Here is a 16,954-nt window from a genome sequence, read left to right on the forward strand (position 1 = left end):
ATGACACCAGCATCTGACCATTTCTGATTGGCTGTTGGCATATTGGCCAGTGCAGCTAATATTACGTCATTTGTTAATGTATTATGTCAGTTTGCAGCCATCTGTGTGGGTTTCTTATGTATCATTTATATCGGACTATTGCAGGAAAGAAGATTACAGCTGGATTTACAATGCAGTAAAAGATGGATGTGGTGGTGTTCAGCTAGGTATTTAATTACATTTATGGCCCTCATTCCGAGTTGATCGCTAGCTGCCGTTGTTCGCTGCGTAAAACTATGCATGCGTATGAGCCGCAATGCGCACACACGGCGTACAGGTACAAAGAGCATTGTTGTTTTGCAATGCTTCTAGCTACGATTCCATTCGTACAGCCGATCGCAAGGAGATTGACAGGAAGAGGTAGTTTGTGGGTGTCAACTGACCGTTTTCTGGGAGTGTTTGGAAAAACACAGGCGTGTCCAGGCGTTTGCAGGGCGGGTGTCTGACGTCAATTCCGGGACATTCGTCGCAGCAGTCATCGCACAGAATAAGTGACTACAGGGCTAGTGTCACAACTGAGGGCCTGAGCTGACGGGAGGCAGCCCCAGTTGTAGGGGCTGAGATGTAACGGAACCTGGGAGGTTGTATCAGACCCCTAGACATGTAAGTAACATGTAGAATAACTGCCCGAAGGCGTGACCACGACAATCAGGATAAAAGTCAATGATGTTTATTATGACAAACTCCGTAACACAGCAGCAGTAAAAGGAAACATAAAAGTCAACAGAGGATAAATACAATTCCTGGGTACTACAGGGTGGCAAGGGCCACAGGCACTGGTAGTGTGAGACAGTTCTTATAATCTTCTAGTTGGAAAGTCCTTACCAGGCCTGACTGTAGCAATGGAGAGAACCCAGGATCGTACCAGCTGATGTTCCAGGAAAGGCTGGGCTGCTGAAGGTAAAACGGCTGCTGTGGATACTGGCTGGAACCAGACTGTTGTTGGTACGGAGTGGATACTGGCTGGAACCAGTTAAATAATAAACGAACTTGAGAGCGATGAAATAATAATGAAGTTTGGAGTTTGAGAGCGGTGAAATAATAATACCGGTGGAGAGTGGTAAACTGCAGAAAGGACACCGGCCCTTTAAGAGAAGCTGTACACTGCTGGAAGCTGGGCTGGAAGCAGGTGATTGATAATGAAGTTTGGAGTTTGAGAGCGGTGAAATAATAATACCGGTGGAGAGTGGTAAACTGCAGAAAGGACACCGGCCCTTTAAGAGAAGCTGTACACTGCTGGAAGCTGGGCTGGAAGCAGGTGATTGATAATGGAAACAGGTGAGTCCAGAATGGATCGGAGAGTCAGGCTACACCGCAGATGGAATGCTGGTGCGGGTCTCTATAGCAGAAGTCTGGAGACAGGAGCTGGAACCTGGAAGACAACCACAGGAGAGAGACAAACTGGAACTAGGTTAGACAACCAAAGCACTGACGCCTTCCTTGCTCAGGCACAGCATACTTATACCTGCAGCAAGGAAGGGGTTGGCTAGGCAATTATGCAAATCAACAATACAGACAGCAGATTGGTGGAAATAATCAGATGACAAAATCCAAGATGGCTGCGCCCATGCAGACACTTGGAGGGAAGTTTGGTTTGTAATCCATGTGAGAATTGAAACAGTAATGGCGACGCCGGCCACAGGAGACAGGAGACGCCAGACTGACAAGCGCACATTTAACCACGCGGGCACAGCGGAGGCCGCGGCTGATGAAATCACCACTCTGACATTCTGCATGCAGAAGCTCAGGGACGGCGGGATCCGGTCCTGGAACGCTGAGCCAGCCTTAGGAGGCATCTGAAGGGTAAGTAATGGCGTCCAGATACCCAGATCGTGACAGCACCCCCCCCTTTAGGAGTGGCCCCAGGACACTTCTTAGGCTTTAAAGGAAACTTTGCGTGGAAATTTCGGACCAAGGCAGGAGCATGGACGTCTGAGGCATTGGTCCAAGAGCGTTCTTCAGGACCATAGCCCTTCCAGTCAATGAGGTATTGTAACTGACCGTAACGGAAACGTGAGTCCAAAATCTTGGCCACCTCGTACTCGACTCCCCGTTGAGTCTGAACTTTGGGAGCTGGAGGAAGTGCGGAATGAAACCGATTCAGGATCAGCGGTTTCAACAAAGAAACATGAAATGTCCTGGGTATTTTCAAGAAGGATGGTAACTGTAACCTGTAGGCAACAGGATTGATGACTTGTTCAATCTTGAAGGGTCCGATGTAGCGAGGTGCAAATTTCATGCTGGGAACTCTCAACCTCAAATTCTTCGTGGACAGCCACACACGATCACCCACCTTGAGAGCAGGAACCGCTCTACGCTTCCTATCGGCAAACTTCTTATACCTGAATGAGGCTTTAAGCAGGGCTGCGCGGACGTTCCTCCAGTTATTTAAAAACTGACGCAAGGTGACATCCACTGCTGGAACAGAAGTTGCGGGAAGCGGTTGGAATTCTGGGACTTTAGGGTGGAATCCATAATTAATGAAGAATGGTGTAGAAGAAGATGAGGAATGGTATTGATTGTTGTGGCTGAACTCGGCCCAAGGAAGGAGTTGAACCCAGTCATCTTGAGAGGAAGACACATATATACGGAGGAAGGCCTCCAAGTCCTGATTCACCCTCTCGGTTTGACCATTGGTCTGAGGATGGTAAGCCGTGGAAAACTTTAACTTGACTTGGAGGGCTTGACACAAACTTCGCCAAAATTTGGCTACAAATTGTACTCCACGATCCGAGATGATCTCTTCAGGAAGACCGTGAAGTCGGAAGATCTCTTGTATAAACACTTGAGCCAACTTGGAAGCTGACGGAAGACCGGTGAGAGGGATGAAATGTGCCATCTTGGTGAACCGGTCAACTACCACCCAGATGGTATTAAACTTGTTGCAGATAGGTAGATCGGAAACAAAGTCCATCGACAAATGGGTCCAAGGTCGACGGGGAACAGATAATGGAACCAGTTGCCCCGCAGGCGACTGGCGGGAGACTTTGTGTTGGGCACACTTTGGGCAGGAGGCAATAAATTCCATAACGTCCTTCTTCAGAGTTGGCCACCAGTAGGACCTAGAAATAAATTCAAGGGTTTTCTGAATGCCTGTATGTCCAGCAAAACGGGAAGCATGGGCCCAATGCATGAGCTTCTTCCTTAGAACTGGCTTAACAAAACTTTTCCCTGGTGGAGGCGTAGAGTCCATCCCTACCGTGGAGAATGCCAACGGATTAATAATAGGATGCTTGTCTGCAGACTCGGACTCATTTTCTTGCTCCCATGAGCGGGAAAGGGCATCGGCCTTACGATTCTGAGAACCCGGACAGAACTGGAGTTTAAAGTCAAACCTAGAGACGAAAAGTGCCCATCTGGCCTGACGAGGATTCAGACATTGTGCGCCTTTGAGATATAAAAGATTTTTGTGGTCGGTAAGTATGGTGATTGAGTGGGAAGCTCCCTCCAACAGGTATCTCCACTCCTCCAGAGCGAGCTTGATGGCTAGCAACTCCTGATCGCCAATGGCATAGTTGCGCTCAGCTGGGGAGAACTTCCGGGAGAAGAAACTGCAAGGATGTAGATGTCCATCTTTGGCCCTCTGGGATAACACTGCTCCTACTCCAACGGAGGAGGCATCTACCTCTAAGATAAAAGGAGAGTCGGTGTCGGGCTGTTTCAGAACTGGTGCAGAGATGAACCGTTGCTTCAGAAGGTGAAAGGCCTGTGTAGCTTCCTCGGACCACTTGGACGGATTAGCACCTTTCTTGGTTAATGCAGTGATAGGCGCCACAATGGTGGAAAAGTCTCGTATAAATTTTCTATAATAATTGGCGAACCCTAAGAACCTCTGGACCCCTTTGAGGCTTAAGGGTATAGGCCAATTCTGGATTGCTTGGAGTTTCTCAGGATCCATCTCTAGTCCGGAACCGGACACAATGTAACCTAGAAACGGAATGGTTTTAACTTCAAACACACACTTCTCCAATTTACAATAGAGGTGATTGACACGGAGACGGGAAAGAACCTCTTTTACCCAGAAACGATGATCTTCGAGATTATTAGCAAAGATGAGGATGTCGTCTAGATAAACCACGACATGGCGGTACAAGATGTCCCTGAAAATCTCATTCACGAAGTGCTGGAAGACTGCTGGAGCGTTGCTCAATCCGAAGGGCATGACGAGGTACTCATAATGTCCGTCACGGGTGTTAAAGGCGGTCTTCCACTCGTCACCCTCACGGATTCGGATGAGATTGTAGGCACCCCTCAAGTCCAGCTTTGTGAAAATAGTTGCACCACTAACTCTATCAAAGAGCTCGGTAATCAGGGGTAAAGGGTATCGGTTCTTGACGGTAATGTCGTTCAGACCTCTGTAGTCGATGCACGGACGCAGACCACCGTCTTTCTTCTTAACGAAGAAGAAGCCTGCGCCGGCTGGAGAAGAAGATGGTCGGATGAAACCCTTCGCCAGGTTCTCTTTGATGTACTCTTCCATGGAGTGTGTCTCAGGCAGAGACAACGGATAAGTTCGGCCTCGCGGTGGAACCTTCCCTGGAATGAGGTCGATTGGGCAGTCCCATTCTCTATGAGGAGGAAGGATATCAGCAGAGGCTTTACTGAACACGTCCGTGAAGTCTTGATATGGAGGAGGCGGAACATCAGATGACCTGGGGAAGGAAGAACAAACAGGAAGAACTTTGGCTAAACAAGTCTCAGCACAGGAGGGACCCCATGCCAGTATTTGCGTAGTCGTCCAGTCAATTGATGGGTTGTGGAGACGGAGCCATGGAAGGCCTAAAACCACTGGATGTGTGGCTCTTGGAATCACTAAAAAAGAAATATACTCAGAATGAAGAACTCCCACTCTCAGACGAACTGGAAGAGTCCTTAAGGAAATGACTGCGTCAAAAATCTTGCTGCCATCCACGGCAGTCAAAGAGATGGACGAGGACAGTCTCTCGGTGGGTAGGGACCACCGTTTAACATAAGCTTCGGTTATGAAATTCCCAGCTGCTCCGGAATCAAGGAGGGCAATGACGTTCCTGTAACGTTGAGCAATTTGGAGCGACACTGGGAGGTTACAGTCATGAGGAGATGGAGAGGAGATCATTACTCCTAGCCGGCCCTCTCCTTGGAGTTTCCCGGACGTTTGGGACAGGCATTGATAGTGTGCGACGGAGCTGCACAGTAGAGACAGAGAGACTCAGAGAGACGTCTTCGGCGCTCAGCGGGAGATAGACGGGAACGACTAATTTGCATAGGCTCATCCTTGGATGGAGATGGTTTACGAGGAGGAGGAGCAGAAGATTTAGGAGTAGATGATCTTCCTCGCTCGGTTGCTCTCTCTCTGAAACGTAGATCAACCTTCGTGCAAAGAGAAATTAGCTCATCCAACTTAGAGGGCAAGTCTCTGGTAGCTAACTCATCCTTGATGCGTTCTGATAAGCCATGCCAGAATGCAGCATACAGGGCCTCGTCGTTCCATGCCAGTTCGGATGCCAGGATTTTAAACTGTATAAGATACTGTCCCACAGTACGTGTTCCCTGGCGTAAACGGAGAATCTCAGATGAAGCAGATGTTATCCGGCCTGGCTCGTCGAAGATGCGCCTGAATGTAGCTACAAAGTCAGTATAGGAGGATAGCAGGGGATCAGACTTCTCCCATAAAGGTGATGCCCAGTCAAGGGCTGAGCCACTGAGAAGGGAGATGATATAGGCAATTTTGGTACGGTCACTGAAGAAATTGCCAGGTAGAAGCTCAAAGTGGATTTCACATTGATTGAGAAATCCCCTGCAGAACCTTGGAGATCCATCAAATTTTGCTGGCGTTGGAAGATGAAGATGTGGACTGGAAATGGGTAAGGTGGGTGGGGTTACAGCTGGTGTCACTGTAGTGGACGCACCGGACGTGCCAGGTCCACGGAGGGTCGTTTGAATCCCATCCAGCCGTGTAGAGAGATCCTGGAGACAGCGGATGATGTGGCCCTGTGCAGCCTCCTGATGTTCAAGTCGGGCTGCCAGTTCTTGCATCGGCCTGGTCGCTTGATCCTGGTCTCCGGCTGGATTCATTAGGTCAGTGCTTACTGTCACAACTGAGGGCCTGAGCTGACGGGAGGCAGCCCCAGTTGTAGGGGCTGAGATGTAACGGAACCTGGGAGGTTGTATCAGACCCCTAGACATGTAAGTAACATGTAGAATAACTGCCCGAAGGCGTGACCACGACAATCAGGATAAAAGTCAATGATGTTTATTATGACAAACTCCGTAACACAGCAGCAGTAAAAGGAAACATAAAAGTCAACAGAGGATAAATACAATTCCTGGGTACTACAGGGTGGCAAGGGCCACAGGCACTGGTAGTGTGAGACAGTTCTTATAATCTTCTAGTTGGAAAGTCCTTACCAGGCCTGACTGTAGCAATGGAGAGAACCCAGGATCGTACCAGCTGATGTTCCAGGAAAGGCTGGGCTGCTGAAGGTAAAACGGCTGCTGTGGATACTGGCTGGAACCAGACTGTTGTTGGTACGGAGTGGATACTGGCTGGAACCAGTTAAATAATAAACGAACTTGAGAGCGATGAAATAATAATGAAGTTTGGAGTTTGAGAGCGGTGAAATAATAATACCGGTGGAGAGTGGTAAACTGCAGAAAGGACACCGGCCCTTTAAGAGAAGCTGTACACTGCTGGAAGCTGGGCTGGAAGCAGGTGATTGATAATGAAGTTTGGAGTTTGAGAGCGGTGAAATAATAATACCGGTGGAGAGTGGTAAACTGCAGAAAGGACACCGGCCCTTTAAGAGAAGCTGTACACTGCTGGAAGCTGGGCTGGAAGCAGGTGATTGATAATGGAAACAGGTGAGTCCAGAATGGATCGGAGAGTCAGGCTACACCGCAGATGGAATGCTGGTGCGGGTCTCTATAGCAGAAGTCTGGAGACAGGAGCTGGAACCTGGAAGACAACCACAGGAGAGAGACAAACTGGAACTAGGTTAGACAACCAAAGCACTGACGCCTTCCTTGCTCAGGCACAGCATACTTATACCTGCAGCAAGGAAGGGGTTGGCTAGGCAATTATGCAAATCAACAATACAGACAGCAGATTGGTGGAAATAATCAGATGACAAAATCCAAGATGGCTGCGCCCATGCAGACACTTGGAGGGAAGTTTGGTTTGTAATCCATGTGAGAATTGAAACAGTAATGGCGACGCCGGCCACAGGAGACAGGAGACGCCAGACTGACAAGCGCACATTTAACCACGCGGGCACAGCGGAGGCCGCGGCTGATGAAATCACCACTCTGACATTCTGCATGCAGAAGCTCAGGGACGGCGGGATCCGGTCCTGGAACGCTGAGCCAGCCTTAGGAGGCATCTGAAGGGTAAGTAATGGCGTCCAGATACCCGGATCGTGACAGCTAGTCTTGTTCTGCACAAAAAGTGTTTGTACCCGCTCGGCTGCACAGGCGTTCGCACTCTTGCAAAGCAAAAATACACTCCCCTGTGGGCGGCGACTATGAGTTTGCACAGCTGCAAAAAGTAGCTAGCGAGTGAACAACTCGGAATGAGGGCCTATATGTATTAAAACATGTTAAAGACACTCTTCTCTACTGTGTATAGGACACTTCATTACATAAAATTTTGGACTCCCTTTGAATTTACTGCTAAAATGTCAAGCCGCATCTCTGCTACAGCTGGCATAAGTGCAGGGAGTTCACAAAGTCCCTCCGCACTGAATGTGAGCTAACCAAGGTGGTCATTCCGAGTTGATCGCACGTAGCAACTTTGACGCCGCCTATGCAGCCCTGCTATGCTAAAAAAGTTTCCTGCAAAACAAGACCAGCCCTGCACCTACTTACCCAGTGCGACGGATCTAGCGATGAAGGTCCCGGCTGTGAAGTCAGACATCCCCCCTCCAAACGCCTGCATTCAACTTACCACGCCCGGGAAACGATGAGTAGACGCCCCGATCCTCCTTCCCGCTGTCAATCTTCTTCGATCGGGCCTGCGATCGCTTTCTTCGGTCCTGGCGTCGTTGCCCGGTGACTGCCATCGCTGGGCAACGATGCGCGTGCGCAATGTGGGCGCTGCGCAGCCGCAATACCGACCTGTTCGCACCGCAGCGAAGAACCGCTGCGTGCAAATGGCTCGGAATGATCCCCCAAGTCTCCCCGAAGAGAATGTGTGCTAGGTATAATTGTTTTTAAACACTTTATTACCATGAAATAATAATAATAAAAAACATTGTTACATACTTATCTACATTAAGTTCTGTCCCTCTCTGGCATCCCACGGCTGTAGAGGAGATCTGTGCCCAGAGACAGGGGGGGGGTCATTCCGAGTTGATCGCTCGCTAGCAGTTTTTATCATCCGTGCAAACACTATGCCGGCGTTCACTGGGAGTGTATTTTAGCTTAGCAGAAGTGCGAACGTTTTTATCGCAGAGCGCCTGCAAAAAAAATTTCTGTAGTTTCAGAGTAGCTCAAAACCTACTCAGCGCTTGCGATCACTTCAGACTATTCAGTTCCGGATTTGACGTCACACATCCGCCCAGCGTTCGCCCAGAAACGCCCACTTCATGTCAATCACTCTGCGGCAACCAGTGCGACTGAAATGCATCGCTAGACCCTGTGCAAAACTGCATCGTTCGTTGTGCCCGTACGTCGCACGTGCGCATTGCCCCGCATACGCATGCGCAGAACTGCCATTTTTAAGCCTGATCGCTGTGGTGTGAACAAAAGCAGCTAGCGATCAACTCGGAATGACCACCAGTGTTCACTGCGGAGGAACTTTCCAAACTCCCTGTATACAGTACATCCGGAAAGTATTCACAGCACTTCCCTTTTTTTGTTATGTTACAACCTTATTCCAAAATGAAAGAAATTCATTTTTGTCCTCAAAATTGTACACACAATACCCCATAATGAGGACATGAAAAAAGTTTTTTTTTAGATTTTTGCAAATTTATTAAAAATAAAAAACTAAGAAATCACATGTAGATAAGTATTCACAGCCTTTGCCGTGAAGCTCAAAATTGAGCTCAGGCGCATCCTGTTTCCACTGATCATCCTTGAGATGTTCCAATAGCTTAATTGGAGTCCACCTGTTTTAAATTCAGTTGACTGGACATGATTTGGAAAGGCACACACCTGTCTATATAAGGTCCCACACTTGTCAGAGCATGTCTGAGCACAAACCAAGCATGAAGTCAAAGGAACTGTCTGTAGACCTCAGAGACAGTATTGTCTCGAGGCACAAATATGAGGAAGGGTACAGAAAAATATCTGCTGCTTTGAAGGTCACAATGAGCACAGTGGTCTCCATCATCCGTAAATGGATAAAGTTCGGAACCACCAGGACTCTTCCTAGAGCTGTCCGGCTGGCTAAACGAAGCGATTGGGGGAGAAGAGCCCTAGTCAGGGAGGTGACCAAGAACCTGATGGTCATTCTATCAGAGCTACAGCATTACTCTGTGGAGAGAGGAGAACCATCTCTGCAGCAATCCACGAATCAGGCCTGTATGGTAGATTGGCCAGATGGAAGCCACTCCTTAGTAAAAAGTACATGGCAGCCCGCCTGGAGTTTGCCAAAATGCACCTGAAGGACTCTTAGACCATGAGAAACAAAATTCTCTGGCCTGATGAGACAAAGATTGAACTCTTTGGCATGAATGCCAGGCATCAAGTTTGGAGAAAACCAGGCACCGCTCATTACCAGGCCAATACCATCCCTACAGTGAAGCATGGTGGTGGCAGCATCATGCTGTGGGGATGTTTTTCAGTGGCAGAAACTGGGAGACTAGTCAGGATAGAGGGAAAGGTGAATGCAGCAATGTACAGAGAAATGCTCCAGAGCGACCATGACCAGCGGTGGAACTCGCGCCGGTGCAAGCAGTGCAGTGCACCGAGGCCCAGCGCTGTGAAGGGGCCCACAGCCGACAGCAGTATAATGAGTCAGAATGACTCATTACACGCTGCCGCCGCTGCGCTGCAGGTCCTGACTGAGGAAGCCTGTACGCGGTCCCTGGCGCCAGTGATGTGAGATGGGTGATCGCATCACCCTTCATCTCGGCACCACACGCTGCTGCAGCTCTCAGCTTCCTGGACTGAGTCACTGCATGCTGGGAGATGGGGGAGGGAGGAGGAGGAGTCGCGGCAGCAGTGTGTGTGTGTACAGAAGAGTGAGGAGACGTCACGTCAGTGCACTCAGCCCCTGCAGAGAGGAGCCTTACCGAAGCCAGAGCCAGGAGGTGCAAAGTGTGGAACTTGTGGAAAAAGAAAACATATGTACAGTAAAGAGTGTGTGTTTTGCTGGCTGTGTGTGTGTATGTGTGTGTGTGTGTGTGTGTTTTGCTGTGTGTGTGTGTGTGTTTCTGTATATCCTGTATACGTATTTTGCTATGTGTGTTTAGCTGTATTTATGTGTGTTGTGTGTGTCTGTGTATATGTGTTTTGCTGTGCGTGTGTTTTACTATGTGTGTGTATATCCATATCTACAGATGTAGCCACACTCATCCAACCCGCAATGAGTACACATCACGGCATGGATGGCGCGACTAGTGTGCCCATGTCTATGAATCGCGTGTGTGTACGCACGCAAACCATAGACTTCTATGGAGTGAGCAGAGGCTGCGACTAGCCACAGCACGGCGTTCACTTGCAGTGATGCGTATGCCAGTTCCAACACATCGCGGCAACGATAAGGCTGTCTACATCTGTATCTGTCTCACATTCCTGGTAGTAAATGTTGATGTGACCGTCGCTCTACTGTGTGGCGTACCGTGCATAAGCCTCTCTACTGTGTGGCGTACTGTGTATAAGCATCTCTACTGTGTGGCGTACCGTGTATAAAGCTCTCTACTGTGTGGCGTACCGTGCATAAGCCTCTCTACTGTGTGGCGTACCATGTATAAGGCTCTCTACTGTGTGGCGTACCATGTATAAGGCTCTCTACTCTGTGGCGTACCGTGTATAAGCCTCTCTACTGTGTGGCGTACCGTGTATAAGCCTCTCTACTGTGTGGCGTACCATGTATAAGGCTCTCTACTGTGTGGCGTACCGTGTATAAGGCTCTCTACTGTGTGGCGTACTGTGTATAAACCTCTCTACTGTGTGGCGTACCATGTATAAGCCTCTCTACTGTGTGGTGTACCATGTATAAGCCTCTCTACTGTGTGGTGTACCGTGTATAAGGCTCTCTACTGTGTGGTGTACCGTGTATAAGGCTCTCTACTGTGTGGCGTACCGTGTATAAGCCTCTCTACTGTGTGGTGTACCGTGTATAAGGCTCTCTACTGTGTGGCGTACCATGTATAAGGCTCTCTACTGTGTGGCGTACCATGTATAAGGCTCTCTACTGTGTGGCGTACCATGTATAAGGCTCTCTACTGTGTGGCGTACCATGTATAAGGCTCTCTACTGTGTGGTGTACCGTGTATAAGCCTCTCTACTGTGTGGCGTACCATGTATAAGGCTCTCTACTGTGTGGTGTACCATGTATAAGGCTCTCTACTGTGTGGCGTACCATGTATAAGGCTCTCTACTGTGTGGTGTACCGTGTATAAGGCTCTCTACTGTGTGGTGTACCATGTATAAGGCTCTCTACTGTGTGGTGTACCGTGTATAAGCCTCTCTACTGTGTGGTGTACCATGTATAAGGCTCTCTACTGTGTGGCGTACCGTGTATAAACCTCTCTACTGTGTGGCATACCATGTATAAGGCTCTCTACTGTGTGGTGTACCATGTATAAGGCTCTCTACTGTGTGGCGTACCGTGTATAAGGCTCTCTACTGTGTGGTGTACCGTGTATAAGGCTCTCTACTGTGTGGCGTACCGTGTATAAGGCTCTCTACTGTGTGGCGTACCGTGTATAAGGCTCTCTACTGTGTGGCGTACCGTGTATAAGGCTCTCTACTGTGTGGTGTACCGTGTATAAGCCTCTCTACTGTGTGGCGTACCGTGTATAAGCCTCTCTGCTGTGTGGCGTACCATGTATAAGCCTCTCTACTGTGTGGCGTACCGTGTATAAGCCTCTCTATTGTGTGGCGTACCATGTATAAGCCTCTCTGCTGTGTGGCATACCGTGTATAAGCCTCTCTGCTGTGTGGCGTACCATGTATAAGGCTCTCTACTGTGTGGTGTACCATGCATAAGCCTCTCTATCGTGTGGCATACAGTGTATAAGCCTCTCTGCTGTGTGGCGTAACATGTATAAGCTTCTCTATTATGGGGGGTATTCAATTTCGGCTAGCCGAAAAAACGGTACTAATTCGACGATGGGTATTCAATTGCGGGTGTTTTCGCCCATTTTTTAATCCCTTTTCGCCCATGACTTTTCACTTTTTTTTGTTGAACTGGCATGGGAGAAAACGGACCCAAAAAACGGGCGAAAATGCCTGCAAATTCGTCTACACACGTGGATCACCAGGAAATTCGCCGATCTATGTGGTTTTTGCTAGTGCTGGATTTTTCGTCCAGTTGAAAAATCCTGCACAGGCATTGAATAGGGGGAATGTCATCCGCCCTAAAAACGACCAATAATTGCCGATTTTTAGACTGGATGTGTTGTAACATAAGCTTCTCTACTGTGTAGCGTACCCTGTATAAGGCTCTCTACTGTGTGGCGCAACGTGTATAATGGTGTGTACATTTGTTCTTATGATTTTGACTATATAGTCGAAATTGTAAGAAAAGTTAGTGCAGATCGCAAGGTGAAAGTCACCTTGCAATCCCGATTCAATGCCGATGCGCGGTCGGCATCGCAAGAATAGATAGACTGTGCAGGCAAGTAAATTTTGACTATCTCATAGAAAAGATAGTCAAAATTGACACTTAGCCAAAATCGCACATAGTCAGTATTGCAAGCACACTCATTATGCCGACCTAGCCCCTGTCGCATAGTGAGAATCGGGCATAGCCCGAATCTCACCGTGTATATGGGCCTTAAGGCTCTCTTCTGTGTGGTGTACCATGTATAAGCTTCTCGACCGTGTGGCGTACTGTGTATAAGGCTCTCTACTGTGTGGTGTACCATGTATAAGCTTCTCTACCGTGTGGCGTACTGTGTATAAGGCTCTCTACTGTGTGGCATACTGTGAATTGGGAGTACTATTGTGTGGCAACACCCCTTGTTAGTGAGACAAAACACTGTATTTTGGGTGACGCCATTTCCCTGTTTTTAATATGGGAGGGGGCCCGATGTATATTGTTGCCCACCATTCTCTAGTTCCGCCACTGCTCTTGACCTCAGACTGGGGTGACGGTTCATCTTTCAGCAGGACAATGACCTAAGCACACAGCCAAGATATCAAAGGAGTGGCTTCAGGACAACTCTGTGAATGTCCTCGAGTGGCCCAGCCAGAGCCCAGACTTGAATCCGATTGGAGAGATATGAAAATGGCTGTGCACCGATGTTTCCCATCCAACCTGATGGAACTTGAGAGGTGCTGCAAAGAGGAATGGGCGAAAGTGCCCAAAGATAGGTGTGCCAAGGTTGTGGCATCATATTCAAAAAGACTTGAGGCTGTAATTGCTGCCAAAGGTGCATCAACAAAGTATTGAGCAAAGGCTGTGAATACTTATGTACATGTCATTTCTTAGTTTTTTATTTATAATAAATTTGCAACCTTTATTCACGTTGTGATTATGGGGTATTGGCGGTCATTCCGAGTTGATCGCTCGCTAGCTAGTTTTAGCAGCCGTGCAAACGCTATGCTGCCACCCACTGGGGAGTGTATTTTAGCTTGGCAGAAGTGCGGACGCATGTGCAGCCGAGCTCTGCAAAACCAGTTTGTGCAGTTTCAGAGTAGCTCTGAACCTACTCAGCGCTTGCGATCACTTCAGACTATTCGTGTCCGGATTTGACGTCATACACCCGCCCAGTGAACGCCCAGCCACGCCTGGGTTTTTGCAAACACTCCCTGAAAACGGTCAGTTGTCACCCAGAAACGCCCCCTTCCTGTCAATCTTCTAGCGGCCGCCAGTGCGAAGAAAAACTTTGCTAGAACCTAAGCACAACCACAAAGGGCTTTGTACCCATACGACACACGTGTGCATTGCGGCCCATACGCATGCGCATAAATGCCGTTTTTTCACCTGATCGCTGCGCTGCGAAAATCGTCAGCGAGAGATCAACTCGGAATGACCCCCATTGTGTGTGGAATTTTGAGGGAAAAATTAATTTATTCTATTAAGGCTGTAACATAACAAAATGTGAAAAAAGTGAAGCGCTGGGAATACTTTCCGGATGCACTGTATGTATTCTTATGCCAGACATAGTACTATTATTGTGAATACAGAGGATCAGTTATCATCAGGAGGACAGTAAAGACATTTAGGTGTCTGTTCATGAAGCAGTGAAAATAGTGGAGAAGAGAGCCAGTTCAGGAGTTGCCTATGGCAACCAATCAGCTTTTAAGTAACATTTGCCAAATGCATTCTATAAAATTATACGTAGCAGCTGATTGGTTACAGTGGCAGCTTCTCCACCGGCTCACTTCTCCACACTTTTCACTTCTTTATGAATAGACCCCTTGATGAGCTTATTTGTCCATTAAATCTATTTAGTGGAGAAAGGAGTGTTGTCTCAATCTGCACATTTTATATTGAGTGTGACTGTTACAAATCTTTGTTTTTGCTGATGTGTATCGGGACTCTTGGGTCTAGATGAAGCAGGAGTGTAGTTAAAACTGGGGCCCTTAATAAGACTTCTGCTCATCTGGGAGACACCAGAACCAGAGTAACACTGGGGGTAAAGTATAGCAACCTGAAACCTATTGTGGAAAGCTTAACCCAGAACCTGATCCAAGGAAGCTAGAACCGACTACTGGGAACTCAGAAGTGTACGGAATGGAAACTCAGAACTAAGCTAAAACTGGAGTCAAAAACTCAAAACTGAAAACAGGAATTAGCAACTCAGGACTGTACACCGATTACAGGAGCACAGACATGGAACCAGCACACTAATATGCAGAGCTGGAATTGGAACCTGACAGATGATAATGCAGAGTTCTTTCTGGAGATACAACAGAGCATTTGTAGGAAATCAGACACTTATACCCCTTTCACACCAGCAGCTCTGAATACGGGTTATTGGCACATGAGCGCGCATAACCCGTGTTCCTGTGCGGTGTGAAAGGTACCAGGGGCAATATACCGGGTTGAGAGACCCGGTATTTCAACCCTGCTAGCGAGCAGGGTTGAATGCGTGTTCAACCCGGCTTGCTGTGCGGTGTGAACGGGAGCCGGGTCAGTGCGACCCGTTTCCCGTTCACAGTTTATGGACGGGCGGCGCTTGGAGATCATGCGATCTCCCAGCGCCACCCACACTGCGTCACCGCCGACATCACCAACCCGGCATATTGCCGGCTTCAGCCTGCGGTGTGAAAGTGGGTATTGAGGCGGGTCGCACACTGGGAGCTCCTGTGTCAGGCTCCTGGGTGCGATCCGCCTCAGACGGTATGAAAGGGGTATTACAAGATCCCAGCTAAAATACTAAGGGGCTTATTTACTAAAGTGTCAGTTTATAGAAGTGGAGATGTTGCCCATAGCAGAATCTAGCTATTATCTTCAAGAAGGTGATAGGTAGAATCTGACTGGTTGCTATGGACAACAGAGTGTAACAGAGTATTTGCATGAGTCAGACACTTGAGGTGGGTACACGCTGGCCGATATATCGGCCGTTCTCTTGAACGGCCGATATATCGCCGGTCCGTCGGCCAGTGTGTACGGCCGATACGTCTGAACTCCATCGTTCACAAACATATCGCGTCGGCCCCGCAGCACAGCCGACAGCCAATACATCTAACGATATATTGGCGTGTCGCTGTGTGTGTACGGGCGGGTACACATGCTGCGGCGGCCGGCGGTGATTGACAGCTGAACTGGGCAGGCGTGTGTACACGCCCGCCCAGTTCATGACGTCAGTCCCCGACGGATCGGGCAGTGTGTATGCTCAACACACTGCTCGATCCGTCCATAGATATATCTGCCGATCAATTGATCGGCAGATATATCTACCAGTGTGTACCCACCTTTAGTATAACAGAGCACTAGCAGATAACACAGACACTAGGAAGATGCAGAATTCTTGCGGATAACACCAACACAGAAACAGTGAGTTGTTCTGGCAATTAACTGGAATCAGGAGCTGCTTTAAACAGGATGTTTCCAGTGCCTATTGGCTAAACAGATCATGTGAGGACAGCTCCTGGGATCCGATTGGATTGGAGTGATCACCTGACAGAATCTAATATGAGCACACCCATGCAGCCAGATTGTTTGTATACAAATGGTAAAACAGTGCTCAAGAATGCAGCAGACTTCCAGGGAATGTGCAGACGAACATGAGATGGCACCACCGGACATGATAAGACCAGATGTGTGAGTGACTGTCACTGGGTGTTAGAACTCTAAACTGAAAATACTATATTGTCCTAAGGATTAAATAAGATAGTCTCCAGTGCCCTTCCAATTGTGTTGTAAGTTATAAGTGCTTTCGGTGTAAGGTGACACCTTTGGAAGTCCCATCCAGGTTGCTATTTGCGCGATCTGGGGTTAACATTATTTACTGTGTTTTCCGTCAGCTGTATCTAGAGATATCTGCAACTCAGAATATAACTCTTACATTTTATGCATACATTCAGGACGCAAAATGCATCAACTCTAAATCAGGCCCACTATGTGTAATGCCTCTGCGGCTTAGGTAACTAAACTTATTTATCAACCTTAATTTATATTGTGCCAACATATCACACAGCTCTTTACAGATGTGTGTGCAACTATAACGCCCTAATGGAAGTGTTGTGAGGTTTCAAAAGTAGAATTAGTGGAGGGAGCACAGGGCCATCCCATTATAAGGATGAGATTTGGGTTGACAGTAACAAGTTGAAGTCTTCCACCGAGAAAGATGCCAAACTTAAGTGTTGTACACAT

At 48.2% G+C, this 16,954-nt stretch overlaps 1 protein-coding gene across 5 annotated transcripts in view; it reads right to left on the reverse strand.

Annotated features, from left to right (window-relative positions):
• DYSF (dysferlin) overlaps positions 1-16,954 on the reverse strand; it is a 515,016-nt gene that overhangs the window by 226,294 nt on the left and 271,768 nt on the right. The window lies entirely within an intron of this gene.

This window comes from Pseudophryne corroboree, chromosome 1 (genome assembly GCF_028390025.1).
Source record: "Pseudophryne corroboree isolate aPseCor3 chromosome 1, aPseCor3.hap2, whole genome shotgun sequence".
Taxonomy (NCBI): Eukaryota; Metazoa; Chordata; class Amphibia; order Anura; family Myobatrachidae; genus Pseudophryne; species Pseudophryne corroboree.